Raw genomic sequence first — 12,522 nt, 5'->3', positions numbered from 1 at the left:
GGGTCTCCCTGTAGCCCCAACTGGCCTGGAACTCACTTTGTAGACCAGGCTGGCCTGGAACTCACAAAGATCCTCCTGCCTCTGCCTCCCAAGTGCTGGGCATGCGTTTTCATTATTACAGATGAATCTGCCCAGTCCTACATTAAGTTTAATCATTTAAAGCCCGAGATAGTTCTTTGCAGTAGCAGGACAGGCGTTTGAAGGCGACACTTCCTAGAGCAGCCTGGCAGGCGAGGTTGCACAGGCCTTTAATCCCAGCACTAGGGAGGCACTCGCAGGTAGATATGAGTTCGAGACCAATCTGGGAGCTGGAGAGATATTTCAGCGTTAAGAGCACTGGCTGGCCTTGCAGATGATACAGGTTCAGTTCCCAGCACCCACATAGTGGCTAACAACTATCCTTAATGTGCCAGCACCAGAGGATCCTAACCCCTCTTTTGGCCTCTATAGGTATTGTGCATTGTGCAGGCAAAACGCTCCTACACAACACTTTCAAAAGCCCCCCCCCCACTTGTTAGTCTCTGTATGATGAGTGCTGGGAACAGAACCCCAGTCCTCTGCAAAAGCAGCCAGTGCCCTTGACAGCTGAGCTATCGGCTGCCCAGCTGGTTTTTTGTTTTTGTTTTGTCTTTCTGAAGCGATGTGTAGCCCCAGCGGGCCTTGCATTGTAGACCATGCTGGCCTCCACTCACAAAGATCCTCTGCCTCAGCCTCCCAAGTGCTGGGATTAAAGGCATGCACCACCACACCCAGTTTTGTTTTGTTTTTTAATATCCAACCTTATCAATAGAAATACCAGGTTTAAAAGGCACCAAAGCCAAGAAAACCAACGATGCCAGACAGTGAATTTCTATTACACTGTCCTTTGAACACACCAGCAGGAGGGGTTTGTTTTAAGAGAGGGTCTCACTGTATACCCCTGGATGGCCTGCAACTCAGAGTTCTGACCGCCTCTGCCTCCTGAGTGCTAGGATTAAAAGGTATACACCACCACACCCAGTGGGATTAAGTAGAGCAGTGATAGGTATGTCGTCTTTTGCGAAAGAATTTTAATTTTTTGTGCGTGAATATCTTGCCTGCCTGCACGTGTACACCATGTGCATGCCTCATGCCTGAAGAGACCAGAAGAGGGCATCCCCTGAAACTGGAGTTAATGAACTGTGGGATGGTTGTGAGCATCCATGTGAATGTTGGAAACTAAACCTGGATATTCTGCAAGAGCAGTAAGTGCCCTTAACCATTGAGCTACCTTTCCAGCCCTCAGGGCACATGATTTTAATCCTTCTGCTGTGGTACTTTTACCAGTTCCTCCCCTAAGAATACAGATACCTAGCTAAGTCTGCCTTGCTATTTGGTTTCTTTTTTTGGGGATTTTTTTTTTTTTTTAATGGTGCTAAGGGTCAAACCCAGGGCCTTAAGCACCAAGCCACCACAACTTACTCGTTAGAAGTACTTCTTCACCCTATCTCAAATGTGTTAGGTTTCTTTTTTGGATGCTTGCCCAGCAATTTACTTTTTTTGTTTGTTTTTTGTCTTTTTGAGGCAGGGTCTCCCTGTAGCCCCAGCTGCCCTGGAACTCACTATTGTAGACCAGGCTGGCCTCGAACTCACAAAGATCTGTTTCTGCCTCCCAAGTGCTGGGATTAAAGGCGTGCACCACCATGCCCAGCTCTTTACCTTCTTTTTTTAAATGATTCCGTTGGCCTTGATCCTTAAAAGTTAGGGTCCTTAAACTCCTCTTTTCATGACTTCAATTCCACTTGCACATAGGCTTTCCACATTTCCATACAGGATTCCTTTTGGATTTGCTCTCATCCCATAAGCTCAAGGATCAGTTTTTTCAACTACTTCTGTTATTGATTCCCTCTCTTGGCCTCCAAAGCCCTATTTGTGTGTGTGTGTAAGGTGGTATTTTGGTATTTAGATCCCCTATCCACACCTTTCCTCTGCCCCCCACCCAATTAAATGTTTTATATATATATATGCCTATATAGAGTCTGATCTGTGTCCTCAAATGTCCTTCATTGTGGGTCCATGCCCTGGGCCCACTGTCTGTACTAAATGTGGTATTGTATACCAATAATCCAGCACTTGGGAGGCCAAAGCCCAAAAAAGATGAGTTTGAGACCAGTCTAGGCTACAAATTCCAGGCCAGCCTTTGTCTTAAAAACACACACAGAAGAGAGGTGTGGTGGCACACACCTTGGGAGGCAGAGGCAGGCGGATCTCTGTGAGTTCAAGGCTAGCCTAGTTTACATAGTGAGCTCCAGGCCAGCTGGGGCTACAAGAAAACCCTGTCTCAAAAAGTCCAAAAAACAAAAAAAAAAACAACCCAACCAACAACAAGAAGAGAATTGGGGAAATAGCTCAGTCGTATCAGTACAAACTCATGGGGAAAAAAAAAAAGAATATGGACTGGCAAAATAAAATGACTCAGAAGGTAAAGGTACTTGCCACCAAGCTTAATGGCCTGAGTTTGACCCCTGGGACCCACATAGTGGAAAGAGAACCAACTCATAAAACTTGTCCTCTACACGTGTGCCTTTGCTTGTGTACATCCACATACACAAACAAAAATAATGTAAAAAAAAATAGACACCTAGTGCCAAGATTTATTCATTTTGATGGGGGATCATGTGTCCAGGGCTGGCCTGATAATCATGTATCTTGGAATGAACTGATTCAGAGCCTTCCACATCCTATTCCTGGGTACCCCCACACCCAATTTAATGGGATCCAGGGACTCGAACCCAGGTCTTCACAAGCATGACAGCAGGTACTACCAACTGAGCTACATCCCATCCTAGGCCTAAACCTATGCCAAGCAAAAAACTAGAAAAGTCATGGGGGAAACTGATTAATTTGGAGTGTGATAAGTTGCATTTCCTAAATGCATGACTGTACTATAGATACTTAAAATGGTTTGGTGACAGTAATACAGTAGAGCAGAAGTGTGCAATATACAAGCATTCAAGCTATTCTCAAGTGATTCGAAAATGTACAAGGCTGGGGTGCAGCTGAGTGGTAGAACATAGGTTTAGTATTTCAGCACGTGAAAAAGATCATACAAAGAGGGAAATGGCAAACGTGGTATATCAACAGCTGCAGAATTCAGGTAAATGTTAAACTGAAGTTAGGTCTTTCGGTTTCTTTTCTTTTTTTTTTTTTTTGGTCTTTTTGAGACAGGTTCTCCCTGTAGCCCCAACTGTCCTGGAACTCACTCTGTAGACCAGGCTGGCCTTGAACTCAGAGACCCGCCTGCCTCTGCCTCCCGAGTGCTGGGAGTAAAGGTGTGCGCCACCACGACCGGCTTCAAATTATTTTCAAAGTGAGAAATTGTATACTTGGAGGGTTTTCACACCATAAATATATACAATTATGTGTCAAATTTTTCAAGAGTTGGAGGAATAACTCAATGATAGAGGATGTGTTTAACACTTGTGAAACCCTGGGTTCCATCAAAAAAACCAATTTAAAAACAGAAAAAAGGAAGGTATGCTGGAATATACCTTTAATCCCAGCATTCAGGAGGCAGAACCAGACAGATCTCTAAGGTCTCAATACCAGCTTGCTCTACGTAGTTCCTGGCTAGCTGGAGCTACAGGGAGACCCTGTAATCAAAAAAAAAAAAAAAAAAAAAAGGGCGGAAAAACAGAAAAAAAATTAGAAACTGACACATAAGCATTATTTGGTATTTCTAAAGTTGGGAAAAAGAGAATAAGCCTCTAACCATGTATGTGAACGCCACAAGCTCATGAATATACTAGATAAGTTGTTTTTATGTCTCAAGAATATTCCTAGGGCAGATGTGGTAGCACAGACCTGAGACAGGAGGATGGCAATTTTGAGGCCAGCCTGGACTACATAATGAGTCCCTGCTTCAAAAAGAAAGAATACAGAGAACCCTCTCCAGTTTGCCTGTGTCACTTGACTATTGATCCTGAGCATTTGAATTTATAATCTATACATTGAGACAGTTCCCAGAGAATCAGCCACTTGGGTCTGGAGAACTGGCTCAGTGGTTAAGAGCTGCTCTTGCAGAGGAACCAGGTTTGATTCCCAGCACCCACATGGTGGCTAGCAACTCTTCCCTTACGCCAGTTCCTGGGGATCTGACACCCTCTTCTGGCCTCTGTGGGTACATGGTACACTTACAGACTGTAGGCATAAAATGCAATTTTTTTTGTATGTGTGTTAAAAACTAGCTAGAACTCTCCTACCTGAGGATATACCCTGTGCTTTCTGCTCCCCCAACTGCTCCTCCTTGGGCTATGCCCAGGCCTTTGAGAAAGAAAGGGCTGAGTGATAGAGTTTAAGGAATTTGTCTTCATTGTAATGCCTTGTCTTTTTTTTTGAGATAGGATTTCTCTGTAGCCACAGCTAGCCTGGAGCCTAGAATTTGCTATGTAGACCAGGCTGGCCTCTATCTCATAAGAGATCTGCCTGTCTCTACCTTCAGAGTGCTGGGATGTGTGCCACTATGCCCGATATAATGCCTAGTCTTGAGGTCTAGCCACACACTCTGCTTATCTTAGATGAGGCCCAATTGTTTCTGTGTGAATGCCATCCAGGTATCTCAGTATCTCAAACTGGGATTACTACTCAGACATTTTAATAAATGCAGGGAGCACTGATGCCACCATTAGGGTTCTTTTTGTTGTTAGTTTCATCCTGTAGCCTAGGTTAGCCTTAAACTCTCAATTCTCTTTGACTTACCATGGTTGGGATATGTACCTTCATGAAACTGAAAGTCTGGGTTTGAGAAATATAATCTGGATTTTTAAATTTCTAATCTCTGCTGTGTGTGGTGGTGCAGGCCTTTGGTCCCATCACTCAGGAAGCAGAAACGTGAATCTCTGAGTTCTAGGTCAGCTGGTCTACACAGGGAGTTCCAGGCCACCTAAGACTACATAGTGACATGAAATCTCAAAAACAAATGAAAAATTTTCATTTTCCCAGCAGAATGTGGTAGTGCAAACAAGTGATCCAGCACTTGGGAGGCAGAGGTAGGCAGAGTTCTGTGATTTCAAGGCCAGTTTGATCTACATAAATTCCAGATCAGCCAAGGCTACATAGTGAGAACCTATCTCAAAATAAAGGCTGGGTGTGGCAACACACACCTTTAATCCTGTCACTCACAAGGCAGAGACAGGTGGATCTTTTGTTGTTTTTCCCATTTTGGTCTTTTTTTTGAGACAGGGTCTCCCTATAGCTTCAACTGGCCTGGAACTCACTTTGTAGACCCACCTGCCTCTGCCTCCTGAGTGCTGGAATTAAAGGCATGCTTGCACCTGGCAGAGACAGATCTTTATGACTTCCAAGTCCAGCCTGGACTATGTAGAGAGTTCTAGGCCAGTCAGGGCTAAATAGTGAGACCTTGTCCCAGAAAATAAATAGAAATTTCCAAAGGTGAAGGTGGGAACATTTTTGTGTGCTAAATAACGCATATCTGCAACCCACCAATGGGTTCCTAAGACAAATGTCTCGCTGAAACCCCACTGCCAATAGTCACGTTCTTATCTCAGGGCTGACAGAACGCTGCAGCTGTAGAAGCCAGACAACCCATGCCTCTTGGCAGGATCTCTCTCTGCTGTTCTTGCTTGTTATCAAACAAGTCACAGCCAAGCTAAATAACTTCTTTTTTCTGCAACTCCAGGAAAGGGCCCAAGGACACCTCAACCCAGACTTCACAGCTGTGTGTGTGTGTGTGCCCTCGTGTGCGCGCGCACACCTTCTTCATTTTCTAGCCATATATAATTAAATTCAGCACCACCCCTGACATCTTTGCACAGTTTGTATTTCCATGGAGACCCTATTCCATCTGCTGCACGGTCTGGCTCTGCTCTTTTACCTAAACTTCTTTCTCTGTCCTTTTTTAAAAAAAAAAAAATTTTAATTTTATTATTTTGTGTATGTGTGTATTACTCACATGTAGATAAGTGCACCTGTGTTGTGCAATGTCGGCGGAGGTCAGAAGAGGCTGTCGGATCCCCTGGGACTGGAGTTGTGGACAGTTGTTAGCTGCCATGTGGGTGCTGGGATTTGAACCTGGGTCTTCTGCAAGAACAACCAGCGTTCTTAACCTCTGAGCCATCTCTCCAGCCCCTTTCTTAGTCCTTCTAAATCTAACAGGTACCTTGTGTTAAATCTCTTGCTGTCTTTCACAAAGTAGAGCAGAACTCTACAGCCATGCACTGCTTCCAAACATCTTTGCTGTCCAAACTTGCACCAGGAGTAGCCTCAGCTTCATTGAAACAAGATGGTAGCACCTAATTCCACCTTTGTGATTGGTCTAGTGAATAAGCTCCTTCCTGAGCTCTTCCTCCACCTTTCCAAAAGAAAGTTCTGGCTTTCTTGTTTTCTCCCAGTGGATCTCCAGGCACAGGTCTCCATAGTTGCGCCCCTCAGGGGCAAAGTAAGGGGAAGAGTAGCAGGTGGTTTATTTCTATTTTTTATTGTTATTGTGCGTATGTATATGTATGGGTTCACATGCCACAGTATGCACATGAAGGTCAGAAGACAACTTTGTGGTCAGTTCTCTCCTTCCAAGTTTATGTGGGCTCTGGAGATCACAGTGAGGTCAGCAAGTGTCTTTACCTGCTGAGCCATCTCACCCTTCCTTCCTGCCTTCTTGCCTTCCTGACTGTTTATTTATGACAGGATCTCACAGTGGGCCCCAGACTGCCTTTGAGTTCTTGATCTCCTGTCTTAGCCTGTAATTACAGGTATGTGCCACAGGTCAGGGCTTTGGTTGACACTTTAGCAGATGCCCTTCCCATGCTTTTCCACTCAGTCACTGAGCTTCCTTTCTCCCAGGTTCTCAGGAGTCACAGTGCCTTCTGGAACCTGTTGTCAAATATTTTTTCACATATTTCTGGATCTGGTGCTTGTGCCTTTGCTGACCTGACCCTCACCATTAGCTCTCCTCTTCCCCTGAACATGATTGCCTCAAAGATTGATCTCAGTTCCTCCACAAATTCAAACTCACTCTTGAAATAGAAGTTAACCAGAAACAGGAAGGGATCAATTAGAAGAGTTTAAAAATTGCAAGAAGGGATCAGGGTTTGGGGAAGGGGCTGCAGGTGCCATGTCGGGCCTCAAAGGTGGCAAGAAGAAGCCCCTGAAACAGCCCAAGAAGCAGGCTAAGGAGATGGATGAGGAGGATAAGGCTTTCAAGCAGAAACAAAAAGGAGCAGAAGAAACTTGAGCTGCAAGCGAAGGCCATGGGGAGGGTCCCCTGGTCACAGGTGGAATTAGGAAATCTGGCAGAAAGCTCTTCGTATTCCTGAGATGATGGTGACCCTCTTGCATTCCTATTTAAACATCTGGATTCCCTGCCGTAACATCTTTGCCACCTATAGCTAGAATAAAGTGTTGTCCTGGAGCCTGTTGTACAGTGCAATAAACTTTTGTAAAAAAAATAATAAAATTATACAATGGCTCACTGTCTCTAGTTTCCATTGAGCTTACTCCTACCTCAGCTGTGAATTTTCCGGAATCCTGCCAGAGCCTGTTGTTCCATCTTAATTGTACTTTGAATTCTGTATCATCTTGAATTAAACCAACTCATTGAAAAGGCAAAAAAAAAAAAAAAAAAAAAATTACAAGAAGTACCAAAACAAAAACAGATAGAGGCAGGTGATCTCTGAGATCAAGGCCACCCTGGTTCACATCATGGCTTCCAGGTGGGCTGTGACTAAGGAAACCCTGTCAAAAAAACAATTAAAAAAAAAAGCCAGAATCAGGCTGGAGAGATGGCTTAGCAGTTAAGAGCACTGACTGCTCTTGCAGAGGACCCGGGTTCAATACCCAGCACCCATGTGGTGGCTACAAACTGTCCTATTCTCCAGTTCCAGGGGAATCCGAAGCCCTCTTTTGACTGCAGCATTGCACAACACGGGTGCACTCACATGCAGGCAATACACTCATACATGTGAAATAAAAATATAAAAATTGGCCAGGCATAATTGCACTCCTGTAATCCCAGCACTCAGGAAGCAGAGGCAGGCGGATCTCTGTGAGTTCAAGGCCAGCCTGGTCTACATAGTGAGTTCCAGGACAGCTGGGGCTACAGGGAGACCCTGTCTCAAAAAGACCAAAAAAAAAAAAAAAAATTAAAAAAAAGACCTAAATAAAAATATTTTTATTTTATGTGTATGAGTATATTGCCTGCATGTGTATAAGTGCACCTGTGTCATGTAAAGCCCCCAGAGGCTAGAAGAGGGTGTCAGATCACCTGGAACTGGAGTTACAGACAGTTAGCCAACATATGGGTGCTGGGAATTGAACCTAAGCCCTCTGGAAGAACAGAAAGTGTTCTTAACCCCTGAGCCAGCCCCCCAGCCCCCCCCCCCCCGTCTTTTTTTTTTTTTTTTTTTTTTAAACACAGGGATCCACTATACAGCTGGCCTGGAACTCTGTGTAGATCAGGGGGGCCTCTGACTCTCAGAGATCTGCCTGCTTCTGCTTCCCAAGTGCTGGGATTAAAGGCATGTGCCACCATGCCCAACAGTTGGTTATATATTACTAGAGTAACTTGACAAGGAATATTCATTTTTTGGCCAGTCAGGATATGGATTAAAAGGTTAGAAATGAACCAGGCATCACGACACATGCCATTAGTCCCAGCACTGGGGAGGCAGAGGTAGGCAGGTCTCTGTGAGTTCCAGGCCAGCCAGGGCTACATAGTGAGACCCTATCTCAAAAATGTAACCTGTGTAAACTGACATTTAAGTACTTTTATGAGTTATTTAAAAATAATTGTTGCTAAGCAAAGGTATGCTACTGTGCTGTTGAAAAATTATGCCCCTTTTGAGCTGGGCATGGTTGTATATGCCTTTAATCCTAGCACTTGGGAGGCAGAGATAGGCAATCTGTGAGTTTGAGGCCAGCCTGGTCTGAGTTCCAGGACAGCTGGGGCTACAGGAAGACCCTGTGTCCAAAAAAAAAAAGAAAAAAAATGCCCATCCTCTCCCCTGCTCATCCTCCCTCCTACTGCTCCCCAGGCTCTCAGAACTACAGTTCTACTTTCCACCTGTAGAAGAACTAATCTGGTTCTTTTTTGTTTTATTTTTGAGACTAGTCCCTGCTGACCTGGGAGAGACTATGTAGACCAGGCTGGCCTTGATCTCATAGAGATCCCTTGCCTCTGCCTCCGAAGTGCTGGGATTAAAGGCGTGTGCCACCACACCCATCTGAGATCTAATTTGAAGCTTCTACATATCAGAAGATGAGGTCATTCTGTGCCTTATAGTCATTTTCTATTTTATTTTCTCTAATTTTTCTCCCTTTTTCTAGCAGTTACCACCCCACCCCCAGTCGTATATGTGTATGCGTGTGAATCCACAGCACACATGAAGATCAGAGGACAATCTTGGGTGTCAGTCGTCACCTAACCCCTTGTTGGAGAGAGGGTCTTTTGCCTCTGTGCGCATCAGGCTAGTTGGCCTGTGGGCATTCAGGGGGTCCACCTTTCTCTGTAGGAGCACTGGGATTACAGGTGCATATTGGCACATCTGTACAGATGGCAGTTCCACTCTATATCACTGCTGCCCTTGGGGCACACACCATGATTCTGGCATCTCCTAATATTCTGAGGTCTCCACTGAAACCGAGGCTGCACCTTCATAAAGCTTTCTCATAGTGCCACGCCTCAGATACTCTCAACGACCCTTTATTAGGTACTTTTCTGTTGGTATGATAGAACACCGTGACTAAGCTAGGTGTGGTGGTGCACTGGGGAGGCAGAGACACGCAGATCTCTATGAAATCAGGGCCATCCTGGTCTACTTAGTTTCAGGTCAACTGGGACTACTGTCTCAAAAAGACACCCCCCAACAAAAAACGGTGCACATACATGATTGCAAAAAAGCACCCATGATTAAGGTAACTTACAGAAGGAAGAGTTTATTTGGGCTTATGCTTCCAGAGGGAGAGTGCATCATGATGGAGAGGCATTGGAGCAGGAAGCTGAGAGTTCATAATCTTCAAACAATCAGAAAAAGCAGAGAGAAAAACTGGAACTGGGGTGAGGCTGTGCGTTCTCAAAGCCCATCCCTAGTGATATACTTCTTCCAGCCAGGCCATACCTCCTGAAGGTTCCATGACCTTCCCCAAACAGCCATTGCTACAGCCTGTGAAGCTGGGGAGTGGCGGACAAAGAGGGATGGCACAGCCCAATAATAAAATACCACACACAAGACAATTTAATATTAAAGGAAGTTGGGGGGCCAGGGGGCGCCCTGTTCTGTAGAACAAGGAGCACTGAGTCTCTTAACTCTCAAGGATTTATTCCCAGGGATAGGGTGCTCTAAGCAGGCATTCAGGATCAAATGGTAGGCAGATCAGAGGACATTTCTCTGCAGGAGCTCAGGAAACAATTAGCAACAAAGTGTGGTCTGTTTGCAAGGTACAGAGCAAATGTTCACACAGCAGTGTAAAGAAGGCATAGTTGTTTTCTTAAAATGTTTTATTTTTTTATGTGTATGAATGTATTGCCTGCATGTGTGTAAGTTCACCTCTGTCGTGCAGTGCCCATGGAGGGCAGAAGAAGGTGTCAGATCCCCTGGAACTGTAGTTACAGATGGTTGTTAGCCACCAGGTAGGTGCTGGGAACTGAATTTGGGTCCTCTGCAAGAGCAGTCAGGGCTCTTATCCACTGAGCCATCTCTCCAGCCCCCTGTTTTTTTTTTTTTTTTAAATTTAATTTAATATGGGACTGCATACATGCATGACTCTACCATCATAGGTGACTTTGCACATGTAGTCAAGCATACTTTCTGCAGAGTTGAAACAGGTCAGTGGTCCTCAACATCGTGGCCTTTTAAAATTAATTTGTTTTATTCTGTGTGTATGAGCGTTTTACCTACATGTATGTAAGTATACCCATTTTTGTACAAAGCCTGAAGAGGCCAGAAGAGGGTGTTGGATCCCCTGGAACTGGAATTATGGATGGTTGTTAGCCTCCACATGGGTGCTGGGAATTGAACCTGGGTCCTCTGCCTGAGCAGCCAGTGCACTTAACCCCTGGGCCATCTCTCCAGCCCCCACTATGGTAATTTTTGGCTGAAGAGCTCTCATCTGACTTCTATTAGATTCTGCAGACTGCACAGAAAAGAATAGTCACAGCAACAGTGAGAAAAGCAGTTAAAACAATGTTCTGAGGCTGGAGAGATGGCTCAGCATTAAGAGCACTGGCTGCTCTTGCTGAGGACCCGGGTTCAATTCCCAGCACGTACATGGCACCTAACAATCATCTGTAACTCCGGTACCATGGGATCTGATGCTTTCTTCTGATCTCCATGGACACTGCATAACATGGGTTATGGTTATATACATGCAGGCAACACACTGATACGCTTAAAATAAAAATAATAAATATTAAAAAACAAAACAGTGTTCTAGGGCCTGGAGAATTGGCTCAGCGGTTAAGAGCACTGACTGCTCTTGCAGAGGACCCAGGTTTGATTCCCAGCACCCACATGGCGGCTACCAACTGCCCTTAACTCCAGTTCTAGGGGAATCTGAAGCCCTCTTCTGACCTCCACGGCATTGCGCCACACAGGTGCACTCACATACATGCAGGTGATACACTCATACACATAAAAAAAATAAAGATAATAAAATATTTTTTTTTAAAAAGTATTCCCAGAGGCAGGCCTGTGAGTTCAAGGCCAGCCTGGCCTCCATAGCAAATCCAGGCCAGCTGGGACTACAGGGAGACCCTGTCTCAAAAAGACCAAAAAAAAAAATTTATTTATTTTATTTTATTTTATTTTGGTCTTTTTGAGACAGGGTTTCCCTGTAGCCCCATTAATTTTTATTTTTGAGACAGGGTCTCCATGTAGCCCCAGCTGGCCTAGAACTCACTATGTAGATCAGGCTAGCCTCGAACTCACAGAGATTCTCCTGCCTCTGCCTTCTGAGTGCTGGGATTAAAGGCATGTGCCACCATGCCCAGCCTGTAATCAATGATTTTTTTAAAAAAATATTTTTATGGGCTGGAGAGATGGCTCAGCGGTTAAGAGCACTGACTGCTCTTGCAGAGTACCCGGGTTCAATTCCCAGCACCCACATGGCGGCTACGAACCGTCCTTAACCCAAATTCGAGGAAAATCCGACGCCCTCTTCTGACCTCCACGGCATTACAAGACATGGGTGTACTCATATACATGCAGGCAATACACTCATACACATAAAGTAAAAATAATAAAGTATTTAAAACATTTTTATTATTTTTATTTCATGTATATTGCCTGCATGAATGTGAGTGCACCTGTCATGCAATGCCTGTGGAGGTCAGAAGAGGGCGTCTGAGTTATAGACGGTTGTTAGCCACCATGTGAGTGCTGGGAATTGAACCCGGGTACTCTGCAAGAGCAGTCAGTGCTCTTAACCACTGGACCATCTCCTCTAACACCTCTTTGTATTCTTTTCTTGATATACTTACAGGTGTTGGCTCCAGTTGCCTGACCCTGCACTGGGCTAAGGAGGTGGGGGTTTCTCCTGTTCCCACTGCACCTG

At 44.9% G+C, this 12,522-nt stretch overlaps 1 non-coding gene and 1 pseudogene across 1 annotated transcript; one reads left to right on the top strand and one right to left on the bottom strand.

Annotated features, from left to right (window-relative positions):
• Window positions 1–776: 776 nt before the first annotated feature.
• LOC115068587 lies at window positions 777–914 on the bottom strand. The gene has a single exon (XR_003847927.1). It is a non-coding gene; the product is annotated as a small nucleolar RNA SNORA8 (small nucleolar RNA).
• A 5,655-nt stretch (window positions 915–6,569) lies between these two features.
• Window positions 6,570–7,574, top strand: LOC108490235 (annotated as a pseudogene).
• The last annotated feature ends 4,948 nt before the right edge of the window (window positions 7,575–12,522 follow it).

Source organism: Nannospalax galili, unplaced genomic scaffold (genome assembly GCF_000622305.1).
Source record: "Nannospalax galili isolate Female #2095 unplaced genomic scaffold, S.galili_v1.0 scaffold788, whole genome shotgun sequence".
Classification (NCBI taxonomy): domain Eukaryota; kingdom Metazoa; phylum Chordata; class Mammalia; order Rodentia; family Spalacidae; genus Nannospalax; species Nannospalax galili.
The sequence above is the reverse complement of the archived record's forward strand: the minus strand, read 5'-3'. Positions and strand labels throughout refer to the sequence as shown.